Source organism: Protopterus annectens, chromosome 2.part2 (assembly GCF_019279795.1).
Source record: "Protopterus annectens isolate FY-2018-M chromosome 2.part2, PAN1.0, whole genome shotgun sequence".
NCBI lineage: Eukaryota > Metazoa > Chordata > Ceratodontiformes > Protopteridae > Protopterus > Protopterus annectens.
Window position 1 is genome coordinate 112,825,830 of NC_056730.1, and position 14,910 is coordinate 112,840,739.

Below are 14,910 nucleotides of genomic sequence, written 5' to 3' on the forward strand. Positions count from 1 at the left end.
ATCAGTGAGACTTAATCATAACTCTTTGTATTGCATGGACTTTTATCCACTCTATGTAATAGCTGTTAGGAAAAAAAGGCAAAGTGTTTTGCCATATTTGAAAGCCAGTAAAACATTTAGCAAGTGCTGTTGCATGGCTAGCAAGTAAGGAAAAAAAATTGGGAACAGTTTTTAAATACTGTCCAAACTTAAATAAGTTACTTGCAGAATGGCATCTTTAAACTTGCAAGGACATCGGAGGAAAGATATTTAGGGACTGTTGAGAGTGAAGAAATGTCACTACCCTTATACCTGATTGCAAAACCACTTAGGGGGGTATGTAACATTTGTTACACACCTTTAAAAGAACTGTTATGGTCGGGTCTCATATTACAGAAGAGAGTAACAGGTTTATCTTTTTTCCAGTTTTAGAGCATAATCACAGCATTCAATACACTACACAAATTTTACAGTCCATTCACTTTAACCCTTTAGAAGAACATCACTGTCTTACTATAAATGCAAGTACCTCCATTTGAAAGTAGAGCTTCTTTCCTCCTGAATATCCTGACCTATAATCTGCTCAATAATCGCTACTGCCCTCCATTTAAACATTTCCTGCTCTAAAGAAGCTCAGCATATACCCTCAGGAATACAGAAGACAATCTCCTTTTCAGGCCACCTCATACAATAGGAATGTCCAAAATATATTTTTCAAAACTTGCACTAGAATACTATAACAAAATACAACAGAATTTCAGTTCAATCACTATCCCCAAAAACTTTAGAAAAGTTTTGAAGAAGCCCACCAAGAAAACCATTAGTTTTATTTCTGTTCTGCTGGCATAGTTACTAACAATTTAACAAAATATTTGTACCTTTGCTTCGCAACTATGAGTGCAGTCAGTCTTCTTATTTTGCAGCCATTAGAATCAAGTTATTTTCTTCCTGTATTTCTGTTGTTTATTTGTGTATCTATATACTCTTGTAGTAAATGCCACTGCACATCCTGCTTATCTTTAATCTGTTCAAGGCTACCATTATGAAAACATCTTTATGGAGCCGGAACATTTCTTCCAAGTGTACTTACCCAATTATCAAATGTATGTATAGAGACATAGATTAATAAATAGTAAGAATATGTCTTTCAGCACTAATATAGATACTGTTAGAGCTAGCATTAGAGCTAGGGCACTGTGGTTGGTAGGTCTCTTGTACAAATGTACAAGTTACATATCACCACCATGGCTTTAGAGTATCTGTTCACTCCTTATATTAACTCCAAATAAAAGCAACCACAGTGGATAAAGGGCTTCTGACAAAACTGATCAAATGTACATATATTCTCAAAGTCTTTTAAAGAATTCAAAACACCTTCCATGTTAACTGATTTTTTAAGTGTTCATGAATGTGAAACTTTGAAAGAGTTATGTGAGTCATCCACAAATGAGATTCGTCCAGCAGACAAAGCAGGCATTGTAGTTGTGATAGATAAAGAATTTTATTTTGAAGAGATGCTGAGAATGTTGTCTGATAATTGGACTTATGCTTTATTACATAAATTTCAAGCCAATGGTTTGATTAGTAGGGTTCAGGCACATATTTTTGATTTACACAAGTGGCTTGCTATCTCACAAATTGTATAGCTTTTTTCAGGTTGAACATCCTTTAATTCGAATTTTGTATGAACTTCCTAAAATACATAAGGATACATGTGTACCTCCCATGTGACCCATTGTTTCTAGTTGAGGTTGGTTCACTCAACCCCTATCCATCTATATTGAGAAAATGTTACAACCATTATTAGACAGTGTTTTTACAGTTTTGAAAGATACCAACCATTTTATCTCTGATTTATATAACTGGTATAACACTTTCCATAATGCTGGAGATTTGCTTTGTGTTACATTAGATATGAATTCCTTATGTACTGTAATACCTAATGATGTTGGAGTGGAGCATTTTAGGCTGTTTTTATCTCAGCATAGCATGTTTACTAATGGAAAAATCAATATGATTTGTTCACTTCTTGATTTAATTTTAGAGAATAATGTATTCTTGTTTGATGATAATTTCTATTTGCAAAAGGTTGGTGTTGCCATGGCCACTGTGTGCGCTAATGGCTACACCAACATGGTTTTAGCATACTGGGAATTACATCAGGTATTAAGTGGCAACTCTTTTGTGTAACATATTAAGTATTATAGACAATTTATGGATGATATTTTTCTTGTTTGGACAGGTTCTATTCAATGTTTACATGATTTTATCGATTATTTACATGGTACAGTGTACTTAACCAATTATCATTTTTGAAGTTTACATTTAAATATTTTGATATTTTTGTTGAGTTTTTGAATGTTTTGATTACTAGAGATTTTTAAGGGAAAGTTAGAACTACTATTTATAAGAAACATTGTAAAAAGAGTGTTACTTTACATAGGTCTAGCAAGTATCCCTGACATGTTTATAAACATGTCTTGAAAGGTCCATTTGTTAGAGCTGTGAGGTTAAATAATGACAGTGTTCTACCTGAAGTTTTTAAAGACATGCACAGAGATTTCTTGGCTAGGGATTATTCATCAAATGAGATTGATAATACCATCACTGAAGTTAATTTATGTAGGGATACCACTGCTAAACCATTTTTTTTTCAGACTTAGGAGGCAGGGCTAATGAAGTGAATCACAACCCAGTCTTTGGTGATGTTAATTCAAGAGTTGTTTTAACATACTTCAGTGATGTTAATGTAGTTTGTGATATTGTGAAAAAGAACTGGCTGATTTTGATGATCGATAAGGGCCTTAGGGAAGTCCTAGATGAATGACATAAGTTTTCCTTTAGAAAAAAAATCCCTCAAGTGGCAACTTTGCTATAAACAGAAGAAGAAGAAGGAAAACAGGTTGTTTCAATGTGTTGGAACCTTTCCTTGTAACTCCTGTATTGCTTGTAAATATATACAGTCTGTTTCTGAGTTAACACATCCTGATTCTGGTCATATTGTGAAATTAAAATTTTACGCTGATTGTAGGAGTACTGAGTTAGTATATTTGGCACAATGTTGTGTATGTTTGTGTTTTAATGTAGGGAAGATGAGTTCTTCAGCACATATATGATATCAGAAGGTTGAAGACATCTAATGCATTAGCTAAACATGTTAGTAGTTTTAGTGAAGTACATTATTTTAGGTGTTTTGTTTTAGAAATGTTGAACTTTGGTTTGAGAGAGGGGTGATTATGTCAATAAGACTGAATATGCTGAGTTGAGATAGATATTAGAATTGTGAGCCGAAACAGGTTCTAGACTTAATGACACTGTCTCTTTAAAACCAGCCCATAAATCATGTTCCTTAAATTATTAATTTAATTGACATCTCTATTTATATAGTTCAACTGTACATAGGTTATGGTCTGCAGAAGTGCCTTGGGGTGTGAAAATACTTATTGTTATTTTATTGTTACTTTATTTAAGTTTCACATTCCTTATTTCTGCCATGTTGGTTGGTCTTTCTATTTTTATGTACATTTCTATCAGTAATGGAGTATAACTCTTATTTTTGTTATGACACTAAGGGGAATCTGCTTTTCTTAGAATGTGGATAGAAAAACAAATATTAAAAGAATTCCACTGAGTAAGAGAATGCTTTATCATCCTAGATTAGGATTCATTTCTCTTTTTTTCCATTATATATCTGTATATATCATGGGAGTTGCTCTTGGCATATCCAGCTCAAAGAAACAACAAACTAAGGTTGTTACTTCAATTGGAAAGAATCAACAACTTATGAGACTTTCAGACCACAAATATTACTTATATATTGACAAAGGTTGATACTTTTAGGAGACAGAACTCCATCTCAGTAGCATTCACAAGATATCGGAATACGTTTTCCTAGGGGCAGCTTGTGGGACCTCCAGTTCACATAAGGCATGTTTTTGGGATGTCGGAAAAACCTAAAGCATCTGTTGAAAGCCCACATGGGCAGAGGGAGGGCATGCATTCTTCATGAAAAAGCCCCCCCCCACCTGAGAACCAAACTAAAGAATGAACACTGTTGTGCTGCCCATTTCTTTATTAGAAATGTCCATGCAGTTATTTCCAGTACAATGTATCTCCTGTATATGTTGTCCAGCCTATAACCCAATACAAAATGCATTAGTTAGAAACTTACATGCACTCATATCCTAACTTAGTACTATGTATTAACATTAACAAAACCATACATATGCTCATTGGAACCCAAACATATGTTAATATAGCAAGCAGACCCATACCTTCTCAGACTTGGATCAGCCAATTAAACAAGTAACTCATTTTAAATACCTTTGACAATGGATAGGTCCCACCATGTCCCTCAGTAAAACATATACAAGACAACAGGTACATTTTAAACACTCCTTAAAACATGATTCTACCTATAAACTGAATGACAAAAGCAACTAAGTTTTTATGTAAAAAAATACATACATACATGTTTTTGAATACACATTGCCTATCATAGGAAATATTTCCTCAAAGAACATAAGCAGGCCATGCCAAAATCCCAGTCCATCCCATCAACGTACCAGTTTTGGTTTTTATGCTATACCCTAATATTGTAAATCACACACTGAAACTGTTGTTCAGATCTATCCTAACTAATAACAAACACAGCCCACTCACCTTTTTGGTCACCTCTCCAACTAAGGGCATCATCAAGAAAGGCATATAGTTAAGCAGGACATTGGTGTCCTTGGAATTTCTTTACAAGTATTTAATTGGGGGCGCAAGGGACTTTTTCCAAAGGATTCACTGAAACTCTTGCAAACTACTGGACCAAAACACTTCCAACATCCAGGTAAAAGGAAAATGTGACTAGGATCTGAGCCACAGTATGTTATCTTTAAGACCCGGGTGACCATCCTGACGGTTTCAGATTTCATTAGATTGAAGGTTTCCTATAGGTAGAGGTTGTAAAACCTGGATGAAGAGTTTTGGACACCATGTCTGTGCAGCAGCCTTATCTGGAGAGAGAACAGAGAATAGTAATTCTATTATTTATTTGATTTATTGTACTTTGTGTAAAGTGTAGGACTGTTTTAGCTAGTGGCACTTTTCAATAAAGACGAATTACACAGTATCACAGAACATAAACAGTTCTTACATGTATAAGCAGTGATGCACAGAGCTAACCAACCAGCTTTATTAGTGCTTTTAAAATGCGGAACAGTAGAAAGGCTCAGTGAAGGCTTACCTCAGCAAAATGGCAAGTCAGTGGCAGTCAGACCCTTTCTCTGAGTCAGTGACCCTTCTATGTTTATGTTAGTGTGATGTGAGGGGGGATAAGGGTCACAACATTTTTGAAGACAAGTTTTCCCTTCCTGTTATTTTAAGGCTAACTTTTGGTGAGTTAAGACTTGATGAGGTGTGCCATCAATGGCCTTCTTTTGTTATCACATTATAAGATTTTTATCATGTCAAACTACTAACTCCAGTGCATGTGTATCTGCTTATGACAGAGAGGTGCTGCTTAAACCTGGCTCTATAGGCAAGGTAAAAAGTCTTCTTCTTCTTCGTCTTTTGGCTTTTTCCTGGTTAGGGGTCACCACGGCGGATCACCTGTCTGCTCATGATTGGCAGTAGAGTTTTACGGTGTCGAGTTGCCAGCCCAGCGCCCAACCATCCACGGAAGGCACACACACGCATGCACTCAATTCCAGTAATATGGAAAAGGAGAGAACTCCAAAACTGGTTGTTACCCAACCACTTTGTGTATTCTGGGATTCTCAAAATTGACTGAACTAATTGCTAGTTTGTTTAATCTGCAGTATAACTAGCCATTCTAGAAAACTCATTTTGTCTCAAGAATGTCAAAGTTATACACCACTGTAATGGGATCTGTAGTGGAAGTGTATTGACCTTTTATTAAGAACTAAATAGCATTTTTTTTATTTTCTACATGACACACTTCTGTTATTTTTTGCTATAATGTGGCCAAAGTGGTTAGCAAAGGTCATACAGTGATCCAAATGTAGTGCAAGACATTTATAGCTTAGTAAGATTTCAGTTAATTAGCCATCTGTGATTTGGACTTTTAGACCTAACATTTGTGAAGGTTTCCTAGACATCTGCCCATATTCTGGAAAAGAAGAGTTGAGCTTGTCTATTCTCAGCAGTAGCAGTTTCCACGGACAGGATGGAAATTATGGTAAATTGCAGACTGAGATCTACAAATGTAATCCGTTATACTCATTTTAGCATCAACACAGTGCAGTTTTTTTTCTGTTTCCTTTCCATTTTTCACTTTTTTCCATCTCCTTCTTGGTACTTTTACACCACAAGGCATTTGTAAAACAGATTAAGGTGAGGAATCAAACTAGTGCTGACATTCCACAGACAATGTGGATGTTTTATTAAAGGTATCATCCCAGAGAAGTTATCTGTATGAACACTGCTATCTAGCTGTATAGTTTAAAAAACTTTAATGGGTAGAAAATAGATTAAATCACTAAAGAATAACTACTTGGTTGCTGCTAATAGACTGAACAAAATAGAACTAACCACTGCCAAGGTAAAGATAAACTCCAACAAATACTTATTTGCATTTGGTGAAGCAGAAACCTGCTCATGTGAAACCCTCTGGGTCAGCCTTAATTACAGGCAAACTAGCAACCACCTAGGTCACTCTACATTTACGGAAACTTTTCTCCATTTATTTATTTATTTTTAGAGTAATGCTTCTTTGCTGTAAAAAAATAAAGAAGTCACCCCAGCTGAACGATAACACACCTGCAAAACAGCATGCTCTCAGGAAGCGGTGCTCCAGTTAACCTAAAAACAATTGAGTCAGCTTATGTAAAGTTAACCTTAAATGTTGCAAAGTCATGGGAGAACAGACATCACAATATTAAAATGTAGGCATAAAGCTGCCTGTCTGAAGGAGGCCTTTTTTTCAGAAAATAAGATAAAGCTGGACTATTTAACTGGACTGGACAATGATATGCAAATACAGAGTTAGGCATAATTGCTGTGGTTGTCCTCTGTGGAGAAAAATAAATAGCTTCTTGTTGCTCTTTGCTTTTTATGTTGACTTTGCAGGACTAATGAGATTATATGACGCAACATATAATATTTTAATGTGTGGCAACTGTTTGGAAGAAAGCTGAAATAAAGTATATGGCCATCTTCTTTCATAACAATCAGATGTCTGAATTGTACATAGAAGGTGTGCATCTGCTAGGGTTGGGTTATATGGTAAAAGGTTATTGACCCTGTTGTCACTTGCTCAGTTTAACAGTTATCTCTTATTTTCTGAGAGATAAATGCATCACAAAATGCCAAGACTAGAACTTCTGTCAGCTGGTGGCCCCACACACTAAGGCTGTATAAATGCATTTTGACATGGGCTTAGTAGTTGCCTCTGCCCTGTGCCCAGTCTATTCTAAAACCAGCCCTGCTCATAGGTATACATAGAAGATCCCTGTACTTGTGTGTGGGGGTTGGCATTATTTCTTTAACATTCCTCCCAAACCTCAGAGGTGACTACACCATATGTTGGGCAGGGCACAGTGTGGTCATTATTTCTTTAATTTTCCTTATACACTTCAGAGGGGTGCATAGAGGGTTGCTGCAACTTGTATAAAAGCATTATACTGTCTAGAGGTAATAGGAAACATTATTGGAATTATTTTTTTTTCATTTTCCTCATAATCATCTGGTGGCTATCTTCTGTGGAAGAGTAAGCGTACTGTTTGTATACCTCTGACAGCAAACATGTTCTGTTTGTTTTCTTCTTTTCAGTTTTGTCCCAGTCTGACATCAGAAGAGTAGTGTACACAGAAAGTGGCTATATTTTAGGGGTAGAGGTGAGGAGGCACAATGTATAGAAATATGACAGCAGCATCTTGAAGTATGTGACAGTGGGCATTTGTGCCTTAATTTTAATCCCAATTTAACACCAGAGGAGGATACACACTTCTTATTCCTGTTTATGATATATGTATACTCAAAATAATTTGTTTTCTCAGTTTATTGTGACTTGGTGTTTTGTCAATTTTGAGCATTAAAACTGGAATACAGCTTCCTTCTTCTTTGAAACAAAAAAGTAAGATTGAATTTATTGATCAGGCCATCATTGGATGAAAAGGTTGGAAAAAAATTCTGAAGTGCACCTCAGAGCATTTATAAACCCATGACTTCTGTGTGACTAGCAGCCCCCAGCCCCCAGCTTAATTTAGTTATTACAGAGTAGTCTTTGCATTTAGGGTGTGTTGAAAGGATGCATGAAAAAGCAAAGCTGAAGAGAAAGACTGAATTTCTTTCATTAATCATGTTTTTTACTCAGGCCATCATTGGTTGAAAAGATTGTTTAAAAAAACAAAAATGCACCTCAGAGCAACTAGAAACTTTGTGGTTTTAGGGGCCTAGTAGCCCCCAGCTTGACAAAGCAGTTTTGCAGTCTAGTTTTGCTCAGCCAGGATGTGCTGAAAGGATACAAGAAAAGCAAAGTTGAAAAGTAGAACTAAATTTCTGTCTTTGATCATAGTCTTTATTCAGTCAATCACTAGACGAAAAGGTTGTTTAAAAAACTCTAAAATGCACCTCAGAACATCTAGAATGCCCAATGGCTATCATAGTATAGTCTTGCTTAGATGATGAATGAATAACTGCAGGAACAAATGAAGAGTAAGAGAAACTATGAGAAAAAGGAAGAAAAAAGTAATCTGGATAGTGTGAGTAGCACAGGATGTGATGATCAGTGGAGGGGGGGGGTGGATCCTTTTCACCTAGGATGCCAATTTACTTAAGGCTGGCCCAGAAGCCCTGACAGGACATTAACCTGGCAAATTCAGAACTAAAAAAAGAGTTGCTGTCCACCAGAATATGAAGTTTCTAAGAACTATTAATTTCTGGGCCTTCCATACCCTGCTAACAACAAAATCTGAGGATCTTTCCAGGAAACAGTTCTTCCTACCTTGTAGCAGTGAAAAATGATGACCCTGTTTCCCATGGTTTCAGCACAGATGCATTGGAAGGCTCTCATCTTATCCATGGTAATCTAAGGGGATTAAAATTCTGCCTTTAGGCAAATGGCGGCTCCCCCCAAGCTCTACATAGACTTGTTTCGGCTACTGTATCACAAAGATAACATTTCCAGTAATGGACTGCACTTGTCATGAAATGAATGCCAGCATCAGTAGTGTGTACCTTACCAGGTGTAAATAGTTTCATTCTTGATCAATTCAGTGTTCTTTTATTTCTGTTGAAACTATATACTGTGTAACAATGGTCTGGCTGTTTAAAGTAGACTTCCTTAAGCAAAAGTAAGGCTTTTATTGCCAATTATGTTTTCTAGTTTAGGTACATAACATTGTCATATTTTTCATGTATTGGTTCAGAGGTCCCAACATGACCTTGATGGCACTTGTCTTTGTAAAATGTCTTGGATAATTACACTTCTTTAGTACAAGAGTACTGAACACAACTAGAACACCTTATTGTCTTTATTCATAATATAAGTTTGCAGAAAAGGTCATGCAGAAAGCTAGGGAGTAGACCTTGCAGGAAGTCTAAGTTGAATGCATGCCTTCCCTCACATTCTGCTATGTTCAGTTTAAAATTTTCACCAGAAGCTTTCACCATAACTATATATTTAAAGTGCCTTTTGATTATGACAGTGGATATTTGTCAACTGATTGCCAAACTGTGCTTTCACAACTGATTGCCAAACTGTACTTTCAAAACTGAGATGCATAACTCCCCCACATCACATGGTGCAGGCTGCTCTCAGCATTACTAGTAAGCTGTGCCTTGAAATCATTAGTGCAACAAGAACAATTTAAAAATAAAATCCCACCTCACCATTGTGTGATCCTGTAGTCATAGAATGTCTGCATAAAAAAGACCCCTCACATAAATTACATTTCCCATATGAAATTCATATTTGAAGTGCTGTTATGCCCAGCATAACTTAGCAGTCTGGCTATCATTCACAAACATATACCGTTATACATGTTGCTTCCACATTGCTGGTCCACCATGGCACCATATGCCTTGACCAATATGGCACAGTAGGACAGTAAAAGGTCAGAAATAAGACTACTGGAGTGTCAGAGCAGAACAGATACTAAGGTAACATCAGGAGTTGTACCATGAACCCCTTTGATGATCAGTCATCGGCAAACAAGCAAATATATGCTTAGTCTCAGATGAGGTAGATAATAATTGTGCTACAGCCACATCACCATACTGTCCACCTGGAAATTATGGTATGTGGCCCTTGCCTATTTGAGATGGGACAAGCCTACCTTTCAACTTATTATCTCAAAAATTCAGGGCAAAGCCAAAAATAATGGAGAGACAAAGGCCCAAAACCACAAAAAAATAAATATTGTGCTAATCCACTTTAAAACATTATTAGAAAAATAAGTTTTGCATAAAAATATATTTTTGAACAATAAGAATTATGAAACTAATTACTGGCATTATTGACTGACTGTAATCCCCAGTGACATACCAGAAAATCAGAAATGTTTCTAGAGATAGGGAAAATATATGAGGCATCAGGCACAGGTCTGTGAAATCGGGTACAGTTAAGAGGTATGCTGGGTATAATGACTATCATAAGGAGAATGCCCAATTACATTTATCTGTGTTATACATCTTGAATAACAGATCAAAGCATTTATAATTTATAAAGTTATGAAGATAATGCAGCTGCAACTTTTATGAATCCCAGAGTCACAACAAAATGTTATAGCATTCTATAATAAGGTATAACTAGTCTGCACCTGCTTTCACAATTTCTTACACATATATTTTATGTATAGTTAAACATATTGAAGTCTCTCAAAATTATAGATTTCTTCAGTCAGGGTAATAAAAATGCTGTGTTAAGAATTCTTAATTTTGGTATGGATGGAAGACATACCTGCAGAAATCAAAGTGTTAATAATACTACTACAAAACTTTAAAGAATCACTACATAAGCACGTCACCATTTAAAATAAATGCATTTGCTTTAGAGAAAATGACTAACTTTCCACTACAATCACATCCTACAAGCCTCTTTGCACTTAGCAAGTAAGACTATACAGCTCTCATACTTAGTTTTCTTGTGTGTGGGCCAGATTCATGAATGGCTACTCTAAGAGCAATTATTGCGTCCATATTACAGCACACCTCACTCATGCTACAGAGCTATTTGGTATTCATTAATGACTCTACACTTAGTGCAGAGCCTCAAAATAAGGGTAAATGACAGAATATGCTAATAAAAGTATAAGTAGCTGAATTACAGGCTAATTAGCCAGTCCAACATGGTGCAGCTATTCAGTAGCCTATAAATCAATCGTGTACACTTAATGTAGCAATTTGCCCTGAAATGCGAAACTCTTTGGATTACAGCCACAATTACATTTAGAAAAAAAAAGTTATGGGTTGTTTTCTACCATCATTAACTTGTATATGCAAAAACCTCACTACCAAAAAGCAAATAAACACCTTCACAGACTGAAAACCACAAAAACGAGTGCCAGCAACCAAATCCAAGGCAGACAAAGTTTAATAGATAATGTAAGCACCAAAAATGCTTTCAGAGAGCTCAGTGTCCCTCCTTCCTCAGACAAATTTTAAAACCAGCTTGCAATCACATTTATACCATTTAACATCAATTAATTAAGTAATCAAACAATTTTAATTAAATACATTAAATCAATGGTAAGCATATAAAACTAGCTTACTTCCACAATGAGTAAATAAGTCAGTATTGCCACACTCTGTTCCTCATCCTTACCATAAAATAGTGTGCGCAAAAGAATGCATATAAAATTGTGGGCATGCATGCACTAAACCGTTCATAATTAATTCTTAATATTAAGATATAAATGTATATAAATATAACTATAAATATAATTATGTATAAATATATGTAAATATACCCCCACCCTACACTCACACACACACACACACACACACACACACACACACACACACACACACACACACACACACACACACACACACACATTCACCCATACACTCAAACTAAGAACAACCTTAAAATATTAAAATCTTTAAAATGAACAGTAGAACATACTTGATAGCAGGAATAAATGCAGAAAAAAACTTGCTTTTAACAACACCATGAACTCTGTTAAACAATAAGACCACATTAAAAAATAAAAGCAAGCATTCTTCTTAACATTATGCATATACAGCAACTAATTAAATTCCACACATAAAAAGTGGGGCTACCTTTTCAAAGATAACAATTTCAAAACACAAGAGATGGAAACATATTCATTTAAACCTGGGTGCATATAAGCCCCAGTACGAATCTGCCATGCCAATTCATTATTATCCAAATGGACTTGCCACGGACCACCCTTGTTGTCTACCTTCACTTGCCCCAAGATCGTAAACTTAAAATGGTGATCAGGGCATGCACCAATATGTCGGGCTAGAGCATTGTTAAGATCATGCCTTGAAATAGCATAAATATGTTCATAAATGCGCTGCTTAAACTTCCTTTCAGTTTTCCCTATATAGAAAGCAGCGCATTTCTGACATAAGGCCAGGTAAACCACCCCACTAGTTTCACAGCTATATTTCCCTGTTATGTGATATTCAACATTCCTAACAAAAACTTTAGAATCTGTCAGAACATACTTACATTGGTTACACGCCCCACACTTAGTCATTGCTAACACTTGTTGACGGGCAGGACGTGAATGACACTCAAGCATGCTTTTTAAGTTACGCCCCTTTCTAAAGGTAATTTTCGGGGCCTCCCCCAATTGATGGGATAAAAAATTGTCATCCAAAATTAAGGCCCAGTTTTTGTTAAACACCTTCCTGATATGGTGGTGATCCACAGAGAAGGTGCACAAAAACCTACTTACAGGAGTGGAATCTGATTTGGTATCGACAGCCAGTCCTGGTACATCTGTGTGAACCGATACGGCACTAACACAAGTAAATGACAGGATTGGTTTGTAAAAACCTGATCTTCTCTTGGTAATAACTTCAATGCTAATATCTGATAACATTAAAGAAGGATACCCTCTATTTAAAAACATGCGTCTTATGTATATGCAACCAGCTTTAAATTAAGGTGTTGCTACTGCTGCCAGACCTCTGCCAAGAAGAAAAAAAGGTATTTTATACCTCATTTGACTTAGTATGGACTGCATGACACAGAAATTATAGAGTGATATCAGATAGACAGGGAAAGAGGATAGGAAATATTCCACCTCTTCCACCCTCAGCTGAGGCCCAAGGTAACTGTGTTTGAAGAAAAATTAGATAACTTCATTAGATATGCAAGTTGTTATATGTCCGTAAGATGAGACATCTCATGTGTACAGTAACAAAGTAATAGTGTATGTCTGATGTCTGCAATATCCAGCTATGGACTTTGTATAATGATATGCATCAAGCATTTCACTTTCCCACACACATATATATGCAACCATAAGTAAATCAAAAAAGTATAAATGGCAGGGCACAGTCATCTTCATTTGCATGGGGAGGGGAATACATGAGGGCAACCCTAACACCAAAGATGTGAGTGCAAATCATTAAATTGTACTGCATACTTGGAAGTTCTGAAGCATACACACTGGAGTTCTTTGTATCAGAACCAACATCAATCATTCTATGTGAATCATCTGTTGAGGTGTCAGGGATCTCTGACAGTGGACAGGAACTCCTCAGTTTCAGTCACTGGTGGTTTGTTAGTGAACCCCTCCCCCACAGAGCCATATTTTCCCAGCCACTTTCACATGTCTTACATATCATATACATTATTATGTCACTGCCCCTATGTCAGATTTTCTAATATGTATGGCCATGGCCTCCACCTGTACCATTTACATAGCTGACCATCTGCCCCCCAGATATGATTATAAGGGCACTTGTCACCTCTGACCCTTTCTAATTGGAAGGAGCCATATCAACTAAGTGCTTGGATGATAACTTCATTCTTTGCATCACTGTGTGATGTTTTAGAGTGTGCAGATATCTTGGGCACCACAGCCCTGAATGAGCTGAAACATAAAAGAAACCTATAATACACAATATATATACAAGTGACTGGTTACAAGACAGATATGGATGTATGAATGTATGCACCCATCATGTACAAAATAATTTAAAAATTAAAAGTCCATATTAGTACATACAAGTAAATACAGATCCCCTCTCAAAAAAAGAAATAAATAAAGGAACATTACAAATGTCTAAAAGTGTTTTTGAACATCCACCTGTGAGGAGGGCAGTCAGTTATATATATATATATATATATATATATATATATATATATATATATATATATATAAAACAGCTAAAATACATGCTTATGCCACCAGAAAGTGACAAACAATGCACACAGTAAAGCAATGGGTGTATTGTGAACTGCAATACATTCATAAGGTTGAAATACAGCAATTTGTGAAAAACAGCGACATGCCTTTGCATCAAGTCACTTTTAAAACTAGAATCAAGTTTTGCAAGCAAATAGTAGCATGAAGCTGTCTGGATCCAAACAGTCTCCCCTACCACAATACAATTTCCATACCTACATGATTGCCTTTATACAATGCATATCCAACCTTCTGAGCACTTGAATATGCAGATGAGGTGTGAACAAACTCATTAGCATTCATGAATTCCAAAATCTGCACTAAGTGCAGGGAATGTAAACATGGTGTAAGGACCTACATGATTGCATATGCATGCCCTAATTCTGAAAGAACAAGCACTGAGAAGTATTACTTGCTAGGGGCTTATAAGTGTAAATGATTACTCTGACTGCAGAAACAATCACTGTTTTTTGCTCTGTCATCTATGGTGTACACTTATTGAGCATGTGTCAGGAAGAAGAGACTTAACACTAAAATCTTTGATTACACTGACTGAGTTAGAAGAACAATATTCCTAACATTTTTATGA